The following is a 14,691-nucleotide window of genomic DNA, read 5'->3' on the forward strand; positions in this document are numbered from 1 at the left end:
ACTCGGTGATGAAACAGAGGCGAGAAAGGTTCGAAACTCCACCGGCGGAGTGCGGACAGTCCGGCGGTGCCACCGGCGCCCTATACAAAAAGACAGGGTCTCACAGAGTGGACCGGACGCTGGTCACGTGGTGACCAGACGCTGGGGTCCTGCGTTCGGTCAGTGGTGGCAGAGAGCATGCAAGCGTCAGTCTTCGACCGGACACTGGCGCTGGAAGTGACCAGACGCTGGCAGGGTGCGTCCGGTCAAGCTGACGTACAGTGACGTAGGACAGAAAAGTTGGAGAAGGACCGGACGCTGATGCTGCGTCCGATCGTGACCGACATCCGGTCGCAACTGGTACCTTACTGGAAACGACCGGACGCTGGGGTTGCTACGGCCGGTCACTTTGAGCTGCAGCGTTCGGTCGCAACTTGACCGTTGAAATTGGGCGATCGGTGTTTGAAGCCGATGACATGTGGCGCACATCGCACGACCGGACGCTGAGGTCCAGCGTCCGGTCAACATGACCAGAGCGTCCGGTCGGCCCGACTTTTGCCCAGTGAAGGGGTAATGGCTCTATTTGTTCGTGGAGTTATAAATAGAAGCCATGGTCGGCCTTGGGCCAGCAGCTGAGCACACTAGAGCCTTGGTGGCTTGTGTGGTAGTGCTTGGGAGCCCTCCATCTCACATATGCTTGATAGTGATCATCCGATTGTGTGAGAGAGCGATTCTAGTGTAATTGCATCGTGAGGTTGCATCGAGTGGCACTAGGTGATCAAGTTGCAAGCCGGTGGTGCTTGTTACTCTTGGAGGTTGCCACCTCCTAGATGACTTGGTGGTGGTCTCCGTCGAAGCCCGCAAGAAGCTTGTCCGGTGCTCCAGAGAAGAGCTTTGTGAGGGGTATTGTGCTCTCCCTGCGGGAGCCGCGAAGAGCAACTCTAGTAAAGCGTGTCATTGAGCTACCCTCACTTTTGGGGTAGGTTCTTACGGTGCCCGACGTGCGGGCTTGGTGGGTGATGCCAATTAGCCACCGAACCACCAAGTGAGAGGTCGACACAACGGGGACTAGCGTGTTGGCAAGCACGTGAACCTCGGGAGAAAAATCACCGTGTCAACCTTGTTCTTCCCGTTGGTTTGCATCCTTGTTGCACAAGCTTGTAATTACTTTTATATACATTGTGCTTGTGTAGTTGCTCTTGTAATTAGTTAGCTTGTGTAGCTCACTAGTTACCTTCTTGCTTGTGTAGCATAGAAGTAGCTCCCTTGCGTGGCTAATTTGGTTTGTGTAACCTTGTTAGTCACATTGCTTAGTTTGTGTAGCTAAGTATTTGCGCTCTCTAATTTGGCATTGGTTGCTTTGTTATTGAGCATTGCTAGTGAGCTTAGTTGGCTTTGTGCTTTTGCTTACTAGCATGTGTAGGAGCTCCCTTATTGCTTAAAGTACTAGTGGCATAGGTTTGTGTGACCTTGCTTCTAGAATTGATTAGGTGAGCTCTAGCTAGCTCGACACCTTAGTCACTTAATTAGGATCTTTGTTAGGTTCTAGAAAACATTGATAGAGGGGTGTAGTCTTAGCTAGACCGATTATTTTAATTCCGCACTTGTTTCGGTTAGCCGACGTGATTATTTTTAGAAAGAACTATTCACCCCCCCTCTAGTCCGCCATCTCGACCCTACAAGTGGTATCAGAGCTAGGTCTCTCATTTGTGGTCTTCACCGACCCGAGAGGATGGCGTCTAATGGGCTAGATGTTTGTGAGGCACATATTTTTTTATGGCACAAACTTTGCACTTTGGAAACATCACATGCTTGATTATTTTCGTGCAAAGGGACCTAAATTTTGGTGGGTTGTCACAAGTGGTCTCACCCATGTCTTGGACCATAGAAATCTCACCAAAGCTCAAAGAGTTCTCTATGAATTTGATGCATATGCTTGTTGTTTTCTAATGGATGCTTTAAGCTTTGATTTGATGAAACAAGTAAACATCAAGGGAATCGCTCGTGAGATATGGGAGTCCATCAAGGAAACCTTCGGTGATTCCTCCACATGGGATGATGGCAAATTCAAGAAGGAGGATGAGCCCAAGAAGGAGGTGCATGAGTATGTTGAGCATGACCACAACTTGGTGATTGTGGAAGATTGCTCCACCTCATGGTCAAGTGATGATGATGATGATCAATCCACTACAAGTTCACTTGACAAGGTTGATGATGACGCCACAAGTGTTGCACATGAAGATTCTACCTCAAGCACACTTGATGGTGATCTTGATGGTGATGTTGGTTCATGCTCAAGCCATGATAATGATGCTACTACAAGCTCTCCAACTACACCACATTGTCTCATGTCACAAGGTGACACCAAGGTATCAAATGATAATGTGGTTGATCATGTTGATTCATATGATGAGCTTGTTAGTAGACTTGCTAGCATGACCATGTCTTTAGAAAATGAGAAAGCTAAAACATTGAAATTGGAAAATGAAAACTCATTTCTAAAGAGCTCTTGTGAAGAACATAAGAAATTACTTGATGCTTTTAAATCTTCACATGATGAGCTAAAATTGAATCATGAGACACTACTTGCATCTCATGATGAATTATTAGAACAACATGCTTCTCTCATTAAAGTGTTTACAAAGAAACTTAAAAATAATGAGAGCTCATCACATGGATCAAATGATAAATTACAAAATGTTGCTAACCCTTGTGATGTAGGCAAGAAGCATGTATCCACCTCTTGTGATGATTTATTAGAAATGCCATGTTCTTCACAAATAGATGCTTGTTCTACTTCTATGTCTTGTGAGACTAACCTTTTGAAGGAGAACAATAAGCTCAAAAATGAAGTGGAGAAATTGAGCAACAAGTTAGAGAGGTGCTATAACTCAAAAGTCACCTTTGAGCACATGTTGAAGACTCAAAGAAACTATGGTGAGAAGTGTGGCCTTGGCTTCAAGAAGAAGACGACAAAGGGCAAAATAAAGAGAGAAAGAAAGATGAAGAAGCTACAACAAAGAAAACTCTCTCATACCATGTGCTACCGGTGTCATGAAGCGGGACACCTTGCAAATGGTTGCCCTAACATTGAGAAGCTCAAGAAGATAAAAGAAGAAGAGAGGCTCAAGCATGTGAAGTGCTTCAAGTGCCGCACTTGGGGTCACCTTACCTCAATGTGCCCAACCAAGCAATTGGTGAAGCAATTAGAAGAGCCTCAACCAAAGCCACAAGTTGAGCAAGAGAAGACACCCCAAGAGCAAATCAAGATCAACCATGAAGATGGTGATTTGATGATAAAGAAGAAGAAAACTAGAAGGGGTGGAAAAGCAAGAGAAAGAGCATTGCGTCCAAGGATGAATCAAGATGCAAAGCAAGTGAGTAAGAACAAAGAAGAGAAAATGGAGAAGATTGCTCACATGAGATGCTATAGTTGTGACACATTAGGCCACCTAGCTTTGGGTTGTCCAAACAAGCTTGAGAAGAAGGCTCAAGCAAACAAGGACAAGCAAGGCAATGAGAAGCACAACATGAGCAAGGAAGAAAAGGCTCAAACAAAGAGAAAGTGCTACTCATGCTGGGAAAGGGGACATATGGCACATTCATGTCCCCTAGGTAACAATTCTAAGCATATTTCAATTATTGATAATAATGTGCTTAGAAAGGATGGTAATGGTACATTTATGGTTGCTATTGCAAAACATCCCGCTACTCATACTAGGGTTTTGCCTAAGTATGTTGCTCCTAACTTGAGAGGACCCAAACTTGTTTGGGTACCATCAAAAAGTGAATGATTGTTTGTAGATACCATTGGCATTGGAGACTTGATTCAATTAATTTTATATTGATCATCATATGTTAAGTCAAGTTATGAAACCTAGTGCATATCCAAACCCAATGCCATGATAATTGAGTAAAGTCCAAATGTGTTACATCATACAAGTGCTATAATTCAAGTTGTTGGTGATTCATTGGATATATTTGATGGCTTATAAATAATTGAGTTGAAGCTTGCTAGTTGGATGATCATGAGCTAACTAAGGTATATCTCTTGTTGATCATTTCATTTGGGTGCATATGAGTTGATTGAATTGGATAAATATGCAAAGTTGCTTGCTATAAGTTGATTGAATGGATAATTGATTAGTAATCAAGTTTGGATTGATTTGTGTTGGATAAATTCATGAGATGACTTTTAGTAAGTGGTTTGAATGGATATATGTCTTATGGAAGTATTCAAACAAGTTAGTTTCAAGTTTGATTCATATTTGATAAAGTATAGCTCAAGTGATTGAAATCTGTCCTATATTAAAAATCTGAGTGAGCTATGATCATAGCCATATTTGAGTAATCAAAACTTATTGGATCGGCATGAAAATTGGTGTACATGCTCTAGACTTTTGGTATAAGATGCTGTACAAATTTCATGAGAATTGGATAAGAGATGCTTTGGTTTTGGAGTGGATCTTGTCAGCTATAGTGCAGCAGTTTTCAGCATGTAGCAGTGGTGGAAGAATTGAAATCTGATAGCAATCTAGAAATCAAATGAAGCTCAAATTTTTACAGCTGCTAGATAACTTAATGAAGCACATCTCCACAAAATTTAGTGATGTTTGGATTTGTACTTTAGGAGATATGCTTATTTCTTTGAAAGATATAGAATCTGCCAGAAAAGTGACAAATATTTGATTGATCTAGAGTCACTTTGATTGAAAGGTCCTCAAGTTGAAAATATGTTTATAAGTAATTGAGGCATCTAAGTTTGGTTTTGAGATGATCTAGAAGCATGACAAAGAGTACAAGGCCATTTGATTGAGGAGTGTTCTTGGCACACTTTTGGAACTCAAGATGAAGATGAAGTTTAAGTTCTAGTGACTATTGGAAATCATTTGGTAGAAAGAAAAGGACTCAAATAAGTAGAAAGAAAAGGATTTAAACAAGTAGAAAGAAAAGGACTTAAAGAAGGAATCAAGGTTACTCATCAAGTTAAGTCCATCACTTGGATCAATCAATCAAGGTATTTCAAGTGAGTATCAAGAATGGTTCTTTGGAAAGAGGTCACTTCTCCCTAGTGTAGGGGCTTACCGCCTATATGTAGGTGAACCAAGTGTGGTACTTGTAAGGCTAACATGGAAGTGGTGATCCGAGAAACATTTGATATGCTTAGTTGAAGCAATCAAAAGGGTTGATTAAGAAAAGCAAGCAACACCCAAAAGAGAGCTAATCATATTATTTCAAGTGGTATTCGAAATAGTTCTCTCATGCAAGCATTGATCAAAAGATGAAGCAAGCCAACCACAACAAGAAAGTGCACTTGATCATAAGTGGTATTCATTTCATATGGGTGAAGAATGGAATTCAAAATGGTATCTATTGGTCTTCACCAAGCTTATAATTGGACTTCACATTGCTATTGGAGTAATGAATTGGAATCTATGTGACTATCCTCTACTCCAACATAGCAAAGGTATCATTGTAATGTGCATGATCATTTCATCCCTTACTAGTATGCGGTTAGTGCATATAGTACATGTTTCATAGGATCATGCATAGCAAATAAAATGTTTAAATTCATAACCTACCACTATTGTTTGAATGATTACTTGATCTAGTGGTTAGTATATGAATTTGTTCATGAGCTAGTGAATCTAAGTACTTGATTTAATTTGGATTGCCAACTAGTGACAAGTACAACATTGGCAAGATAACCCTTGCAAGAGGTGTGAAGAAGCTTGTCATTGGTTCAAACCGGACTTGGAAGCTTAGGCAAATCAATTTAGTTCAAGTCAATTTAGAAGCTCATGGTAAGTGATAAGAGTACAAGCATAAGACAACAATGCAAATGGATATATAGTTTGTTTGTTCTAAGTGGTATCTAGTCTCAAGTATTTCATAAAGAATTCATAAGTAATGTCTAGATCAACCCACAAGTAATATCCTATAAGTGGTACTCATGAAGATAGCAAATGTTCAAGAAATGATTTTATTGATAAATCCAACAAGTGGTTCCATACTAGAAGATTATTTCAAGTGATATCATATCTACACATAGTATCAATCATGCAAGACGATGGTTCCACAAGTGATCCTCAACTTTAAGTGATCATCAAATGAAGAATCCATCCTTCACCTACAAGAGCTCAAGTGTATCAAATGGATGACCCATGCTATCACATAGGGGGAGATGTCCCACAAATTGATATCAAGATCAAAGATCCTATGTGTGGTATCTCAAGAAGCCCTACACAAGTTACAAGTGGTATCTACAAGTGGTGTCATTCCAACAATCAAGTGATGTCCATAAAAAATGCAAAATTCAAGCCTCAACCATCTACCCCAAATGCATACCTTTGCATCAATGAGAAGCACACCTTTTATGGAAATTGATGACAAAGGGGGAGAGATTGTACAAAGATATGAAAGCCTTAAGATTGAGATTGTACAAGGGGGAGAGATTGGACATGGACATGGACAAAGAGGGAGCAACATTGAAGAAAAGAGATGGATCAAAATTCTTGGACAAGAGAAGCACACAAGTAGGGGGAGCAAGCTCATGAACTTTGATTGATTGCATTTGATATGTGCATATTCATGTGCTTGCTTGCATTGCATAAGTTCCTAGAATCAATATGCATGCTTATGTGATGTATGCTAGTTGTAAAATTTGATTGATGAAATAAAAACTAGCATGCATAGGATGATAGATAGACACTTGGTATGCTTTATAAATAATGCTAGTACCTTGCTTTTAATGTTGATCTCATGAGGTATCTAGTTATTTTATTTCCAAGAGATATCTAGCTAACCATGATGCTAAGGATGAACTTAAAGGTGCAACTCCGATTGGTATCACGCTTCAAAGGTTTACTCTATACACCTTAGCATCATTTAGTAGTAATTACTCTCCCACAATTTCAATCTATGCATATCTGCGAGCTTCAAAACAAACACTCTAGCACATATGTAGGGAGAGCTATTACTACCATTTCGAGTTTATGGTACTTGTCCAAAGATCATTTTCACATGGTAAAATTGCTTGGGCAAGCAACATGAATCCAAAAGAGCTTAATTTCCATATCTTTGTAGAGTTGTCATCAATTACCAAAAAGGGGGAGATTGAAAGGTCCTTGTGTGGTTTTGGTAATTGAGTGACAATCTAGGTGGACTAATTGTGTTTATGTGAGATACACAGGTGATTAGTCCATAGGTACATATGTGTGAGCAAAATATGTCGTGAAGGTGAAAATGGTTTGGAGATGTTGCAAAGCTCACACATGTGATGATGAAGGAGCTTATTGCACATGAGACATGACATTGAGTCATGTGATCAAGGTGGAGAAGATGGATCGGTTGCAAGCGTGAAGGGCAAGTCGGAGGCTTTGGAGCGATGGACCACGTGGCGGTGAAGCTTGAGCAAGACTTGGCGTCGATGGACGAAGGCAATGGTGAAAAGCAAGTGAAGTCAAGATCGATGAACCAATATGATCACATGATGATATGAAGTGGATCATATCATTGTTGATCATGTTGGTGCATGTGTTGCATCAACATTGGAGAAGATGAAATGGAATGCGCAAGGAAAAGGTATAACCTAGGGCATTTCATTTCACCGGTCATAGGTGTGTAGAGAAGTTGATGACCGGGTTTAGGATAGATGGCCGTAATATCAAGAGGGGCAAACTTGTTTGCATATCGGTCATCTAGTGCCACTCGAGTGATCTAACCTTACATCATTGCTAGGATTGAGTGGCGTGGCAAGTTGAGTGGCTAATCCTTCGGAAAATGATTGTGAAAATGCTAACACACATACACATAGTGGTGTACACTTGGTGGTGTTGGCACATTTACAAAGGAGATGAAGTTGGAGTTGATGTGGATCAACTCGGTGATGAAATAGAGGCGAGAAAGGTTTGAAACTCCACCGGCGGAGTGCGGATAGTCCGACGGTGCCACCGGCGCCCTATACAAAAAGACAGGGTCTCACAGAGTGGACCGGACGCTAGTCACGTGGTGACCAGACGCTGGGGTCCTACGTCCAGTCAGTGGCGGCAGAGAGCGTGCAGGCGTCGATCTTCGACCGAACGCTGGCGCTGGAAGTGACCGGACGCTGGCAGGGTGCGTCCGGTCAGGCTAACGTACGGTGACGTAGGCGACATAGAAAAGTTGGAGAAGGACCGGACGCTGATGCTACGTCCGATCGTGACCGACCGGACGCGTCCGGTCGCGACTGGTACCTTACTGGAAACGACCGGACGCTGGGGTTCCTGCGTCCGGTCACTTTGAGCTGCAGCGTCCGGTCGCAACTTGACCGTTGAAATTGAGCGATCGGCGTTTGAAGCCGATGACACATGGCGCACATCGCATGACCGGACGCTGAGGTCCAGCGTTCGGTCAACATGACCGGAGCGTCCGGTCGGCCCGACTTTTGCCCAGTGAAGGGGTAACAGCTCTATTTGTTCGTGGGGTTATAAATAGAAGCCATGGTCGGCTTTGGGCCGGCAGCTGAGCACACTAGAGCCTTGGTGGCTTGTGTGGTAGTGCTTGGGAGCCCTCCATCTCACATATGCTTGATAGTGATCATCCGATTGTGTGAGAGAGCGATTCTAGTGCAATTGCATCGTGAGGTTGCATTGAGCGGCACTAGGTGATCAAGTTGCAAACCGGTGGTGCTTGTTACTCTTGGAGGTTGCCACCTCCTAGATGGCTTGGTGGTGGTCTCTGTTGAAGCCCGCAAGAAGCTTGTGCGGTGCTCCGGAGAAGAGCTTTGTGAGGGGTATTGTGCTCGCCCCACGGGAGCCGCGAAGAACAACTCTAGTAAAGTGTGTCATTGAGCTACCCTCACTTTCGGGGTAGGTTCTTGCGGTGCCCGACGTGCGGGCTTGGCGGGTGATGCCAATTAGCCACCGAACCACCAAGTGAGAGGTCGACACAATGGGGACTAGCGTGTTGGCAAGCACGTGAACCTCGGGAGAAAAATCACCGTGTCAACCTTGTTCTTCCCGTTGGTTTGCATCCTCGTTGCACAAGCTTGTAATTACTTTTATATACATTATGCTTGTGTAGTTGCTCTTGTAATTAGTTAGCTTGTGTAGCTCACTAGTTACCTTCTTGCTTGTGTAGCATAGAAGTAGCTCCCTTGCGTGGCTAATTTAGTTTGTGTAACCTTGTTAGTCACATTGCTTAGTTTGTGTAGCTAAGTATCTGCGCTCTTTAATTTGGCATTGGTTGCTTTGTTATTGAGCATTGCTAGTGAGCTTAGTTGGCTTTGTGCTTTTGCTTACTAGCATGTGTAGGAGCTCCCTTGTTGCTTAAAGTACTAGTGGCATAGGTTTGTGTGACTTTGCTTCTAGAATTGATTAGGTGAGCTCTAGCTAGCCCGACACCTTAGTCACTTAATTAGGATCTTTGTTAGGTGCTAGAAAACATTGATAGAGGGGTGTAGTCTTGGCTAGACCGATTGTTTTAATTCCGCACTTGTTTTGGTTAGCCGACGTGATTATTTTTAGAAAGGACTATTCACCCCCCCTCTAGTCCGCCATCTCGACCCTACACCCACCGCGCTCCTCCCTACGCCCCACCGCGCCCACCGTGCCATGGACGGCGGCGGGAGGCCCTCGGCGCGGTGGCCCAACACAGCGACCCTAGGCACAACAGCGCTGGCATAGATGGGCCCTGGTGCGGCAACCCCGGTGTGGCGGCGGTGCGGATCCAGTGGCGCGGTGACCCCGACGAGGTAGGCCCTCCTCCTCCTAGATCTAGGGTTCTGGTGAGCTTTTCTCCTCTCTCTCCCAACTCCAATCCAGCGTAGGGAGGACGGCGCAGGGAGGCTGACATGACCGTGGGGAGGTGGTGCGGCTGCGTCGGGCGTCACGGGGAGGACGGCGCAGCTGCGGGGAGGTGGCATTGGTGATGGTGGAGGTGGTGGCATGGATCGAGGCGGAGCAGGAGGTGGCCTTGGTGGTGGTGGCGGAGCAGGCAAAGGAGGCGGGCTTGGTGGTGGCGGTGGTGGTACTGGTAGAGCAGGAGGTGGCCTTGGTGGTGGTGGCGGCGGCGGAGCAGGAGGTGGTGGTGGCGGCCGGTGGCTGGTGCTTGTTTTTTTTATTTTTTTCAAAAAATGTTTGCCGAGTGTTTTTGGGGCACTCGGCAAAGTCTTTGCTGAGTGCCCGACAAAAAACACTCGGCAAAACAGCGTTTGCCATTAAACGGTTTGCCAAGTGTCGTTTGCCGAGTGCGGCAAACGGTTTGCCGAGTGTTTTGGGGGCTTTGCCGAGGCACTCGGCAAAGCTCCTGTATCCCGTAGTGAAAGTTTAATGCTCATTGGATCATGTATGACTGAGTTATAGACTTGTTCAGGTTTATGCTTATTAAATAGTTTTAAAATTGTTAAAAGTGTGTAAAAATAGAAAATCTATGTTCTCTGTGTAATTTTCTCTGTGACAACACGATTATGTTAAGTGTTCATAAGATATAACAATAGTAATATTTCACACCATCACTTTCTCCCGCTCCACATCTATGTTGCTCTGATACACAACTGTAGATGAGCCTAGCACATTTTCTCATAGGGAAAATGAGAGCCTATTTTAGAAAATAAAGAATAAAATAGGAATATTGAAAAGACCCTAATAAGGACAACATAGGAAAAATAAATGATGTGATTTGGTTTAGAAAAGACTCTATTTATTCCCATGAAATCTTATGGAGAATCTTCTTGACCTCCTTCTTTTACCCATCATAGTGAACATTCATCTTCAGCATGGAGGTCTGAGAACCAACCAATAGAAGAAGAAGAAAAATGTTGACAAAACAACAAGAGACGCGCAGAGTGTGATGAAAATAGCAACACACAAGAGGCAACATGTACATGGAATGTGTGTTTTGTTTGTGGTGCTTGAGCTAAGAAGAAGCATGAACAATGGAATGTATGTTTTGGTAACACAAGAAGAAGCATGAACCTGTACCTTCAGGACGTCATCCCCGCTCATCTTTGACCATCTCAAATGTTGCACCACCAAACAGCAAAGGCACAACCTTCATATCTAGATTGAAAACACTCAAATCATGATGAGGAACGAGAACAACAGCAGCCAAGTAACATTTCTCATCCTTTTCTGAGAAGACAACTCTCAGGGAGTGGACTTAATGACAAACAATAAAATATTGTCCCTTCACACACTTACACAATATCTGATCTTGTGTACTGCTTTCCATTAAGTCCACTCCCAACATCAAGACAGTTGTCTTATCAAAGAGGGATGGGAAATGTTTTTTTTCTGGTTACTGTTGGTCTTGTACCTCCCCTTGACTTCGGAGCTTTCAAACTAGATATGAAGCCTCTTGTTGTGCCTTTGCTATTTGATGGGTTTCGCATTTGGATGGTCAAAGATAAGCCGGGAGGACATCCTCAAGGTATAGGTTCATGCTTCTTCTTGTGTTACCGACATACAAATTCTATGTTCATGCTTTTTTCAGCTCAAGCACCACAAACAGAAACACACATTCGATGTCCATGTTGTTTCTTGTGTGCTACTATTTTGGTCACACTCTGCGTGTCTCTTGTTTTTTCCCCAACATTTTTTTTCTTCCTTTGTTGGTTGGTTTCTAGACCTACATGCTAAAGGTGAATATATATTCATTGTGATGGGCATGAAAAAGAGGCCAAGAATATCATCCAAAAGATTTGATGGTAACAAATAATGTTTTTCTAGACCAAATCACTTCATTTATTTTTCCCTATTCTGTTGTGCTAGTTAGGGATCTTCTGTCCAACTTTGCTACTCTATTCTTTCTTTTTCTAAGAAAAACTCTTTTTTCCTAAGAGAAAATGTGCTGCCTGAAGCTATGTGCCAGGGCAACATGGATGCGGAGTAGGGGGGAAGGTGACGTTGTGGAGCAGTCTAGATGCTGAACAAGGCCAGCAAGACAACTATGCGATGCCAAACTTGGCATCGTGAGCCAGCTTTAGACGCTACAACTTGGCGGTAGCGGTGAGACGGTCCAGCAACCCAAGCACGGCAGCGGCAAGACCACAAGGAACAACAACCCAAGGACAATAGGCAGCGCTAAGAGGTGATAGAGAAGCAAAGATTTTGCTGCTTCTCCATTGCGGCAGCGATGGCAACCTTGTGGTTATTGGTACCATATTGGGGCGCGAGCAGATGGGTGGTGAGCCTCGCGGCTGACGGCACGCCAAATGGAAGGACTTGATGTGCGCCGCTAGGTTTTCTTTGTGCGGGCAGCAGCAACGGCAAGTGCCTCAGTGTGCATCGCCTGGTCAGCGATGACGCATGCCGAGCGATGCTAACTGCTGCTGGAGCACGCCTCTATTGAGAGCAACCTCGATGTGAGCAGCTTTAATTTGACTTCGTCGCAGGGGCAGTGGCGACGATCGAGAGCGTGGAGTGGATGAAGCATCTTGATCACACCGCGGCGTCTTCCTCTCCTCTCGCAGTGGAGATCGACGTCTGCATGAAGAAGTATGGGATTTTTTTCGGGTGGGGGAGGGGGCGGAAAGATCACACAGGGAAATTTGTGCGGATGATTTTGGGAAGAATGGCACCGGGCCAGGGCAATGACATAGGGACAGGCCGGGGACACATTGAAGGATTTTTTGGCAAAGTGCTGGGTCGCTCGCGCTTGTTAGTCAGGGTGCCCTAGATCGGCATGCGATTGTGGTGAGTCGGGCAGGTTTGGAAATCACCAAAGGGCCCAATGATTCTTGTTTCATTTTTTTTCTTGATTGAAGATCCAGCGAGGAACTGAACCGTTGAAAAATCGGATGGAGCGTAGTGGGAATCGAACCAGAAATGCGCAGATCACAGGGAGCATGCACGAAGCCCGGGTGGACAAAATCAGTTCAAGCTTTTTAGTTGTATATAGATAGATAGAGATCGTGAAGAGAGGAGATTAAAGTAGACATCCTAATAATATGAATAGTTTTAAACATCTATACAACCTAAACCTTGTGTGTGTCTAACCAAAAAAAAAGGGGGAGCCCAACCATCATGGCATCTAGTGAGGGGTTTGTTGCCTTTCTTATTGTATTAGAGTATACCCCGCGCGTCGCTATGGAGATCGCAAATAATATAGAATGAAATTAAGTGAAAATAGCATGTATAACTTGCATTAAGAAGTTAGAAGTTAGTGGGATAACATTGCTAATTACTGGGAGATGATGTGGACAATTAGTGAAAGATGATGTGGATTGCTTATATGTTAAGATAGAACTTAGTGAGGATTAATTTTATAAAAGATATAGATATAGATAGTCACGCACTACGCACTCATGGCGCATGCAGCACATCCGGCAAGGAAGTGCCTGCAAATTTCTTTTCTTTCCGCATTTCAAATTTTTTCCTTCCCATATGGGGCACGCGCCACACGATGCGGGATGCGGCGCCACGCCCCGTTGCGCAGCCAGCGGCCGGCTAAAGAACCACCCTCCCCCCTAAGGCTTTGTTTGGCTATATACAAATCCACCCCAATCCACATGGTTTAGGAGGGATTGAGATGGAATTTGTGCGCAGCCAAACAAGCCCTAACAGGCGTCAACAATTGCCGTGATGCAGCTTGGTTTTACGCTACTATATGCAGGAGCTTTGTCCTACGTGCCAATTATTCAGTTTCAGTGGTTAAGCAAGCTGACGCCACTCACATTGAATTGAACTACCTCTCTGTCCCTCCACCATCCCTCTAGTTAGCTTACATCAAAGGATCCAAGCAAATTCCGTTCACATAGATATAGCATCACTGTATCCGACTGTGATCTATTTGAAAAGTTCAGTTTATAGCTCCGTTTGAGAAATTGTATGGCTCGAGTGTGAAAGTTCAGCGAATTGATGCAAATATGAGTAGTTCATGACAAGCTTGTTAATCCTGAATCTGTCCTGAAAGATGGGGAAAAAATAATTCTTTCACGGAATCAATTTGGTCATGCAAGTTAGACTGAGTTCGTGCTAACCTTGATAATTGTGAGTAATGATAGAGTGATCAGTTTTTGCATTCAATTCAGAAGTTTACCAGGCACCATTATTATTTCCCTGAACAAACACTGTAGCTAAGCAGGAGTAGCAGCTGCAACAAAAACAAAACTACTAGAATATTGTTTAGCTCGGATGAGATAAAATGATTTGGACTACAATCCTGAACTATGAACGAAATCCAACAACAGCTTCAGGTCTTGCAATTAGTATCACGATGATGAACAGCAATATAACCGAGCATTATCAGATTACAAGCAGGAAAAAATAATTTTGAATATTATTTGGAGGTTACATCAGTATCAGTACTCAAACAAGGAAATTATTTGGAGGTTACATTATGCTTCAGTATGATGTTTTAAATAGTATACTACCTATATGATTCTATGCACCAATTTACTTGTCAGTTTAGGGCATGGATGTAGTCTTCCATCATTAACTTGTGAATTGGTAAGGAGCAACGTCAACAAACAACTCAAAAAGATAAAAAAAAAGGAAGCAACAGTGAAAGAGGGGCAAAAAAGTGGCAGGCATCACTTTTGCCCTTTCTAATTAATATTTGTACTTGTTAAGAATGCATTCATTAGGAAGTCTACCCCCAAAATAGTCAAAGAGAGGTCATCTTAGTAAAGGCATTGACTTTTTTTATTTGATTCATCAGGAAAATGTAATGATTGATAGTGTATATATTAATATATATAGGTCTGTCATGAATTTCTTTTATTTCACTTTC

This window comes from Miscanthus floridulus, unplaced genomic scaffold (genome assembly GCF_019320115.1).
Source record: "Miscanthus floridulus cultivar M001 unplaced genomic scaffold, ASM1932011v1 os_2615_1_2, whole genome shotgun sequence".
In the NCBI taxonomy this organism is placed as follows: Eukaryota; Viridiplantae; Streptophyta; class Magnoliopsida; order Poales; family Poaceae; genus Miscanthus; species Miscanthus floridulus.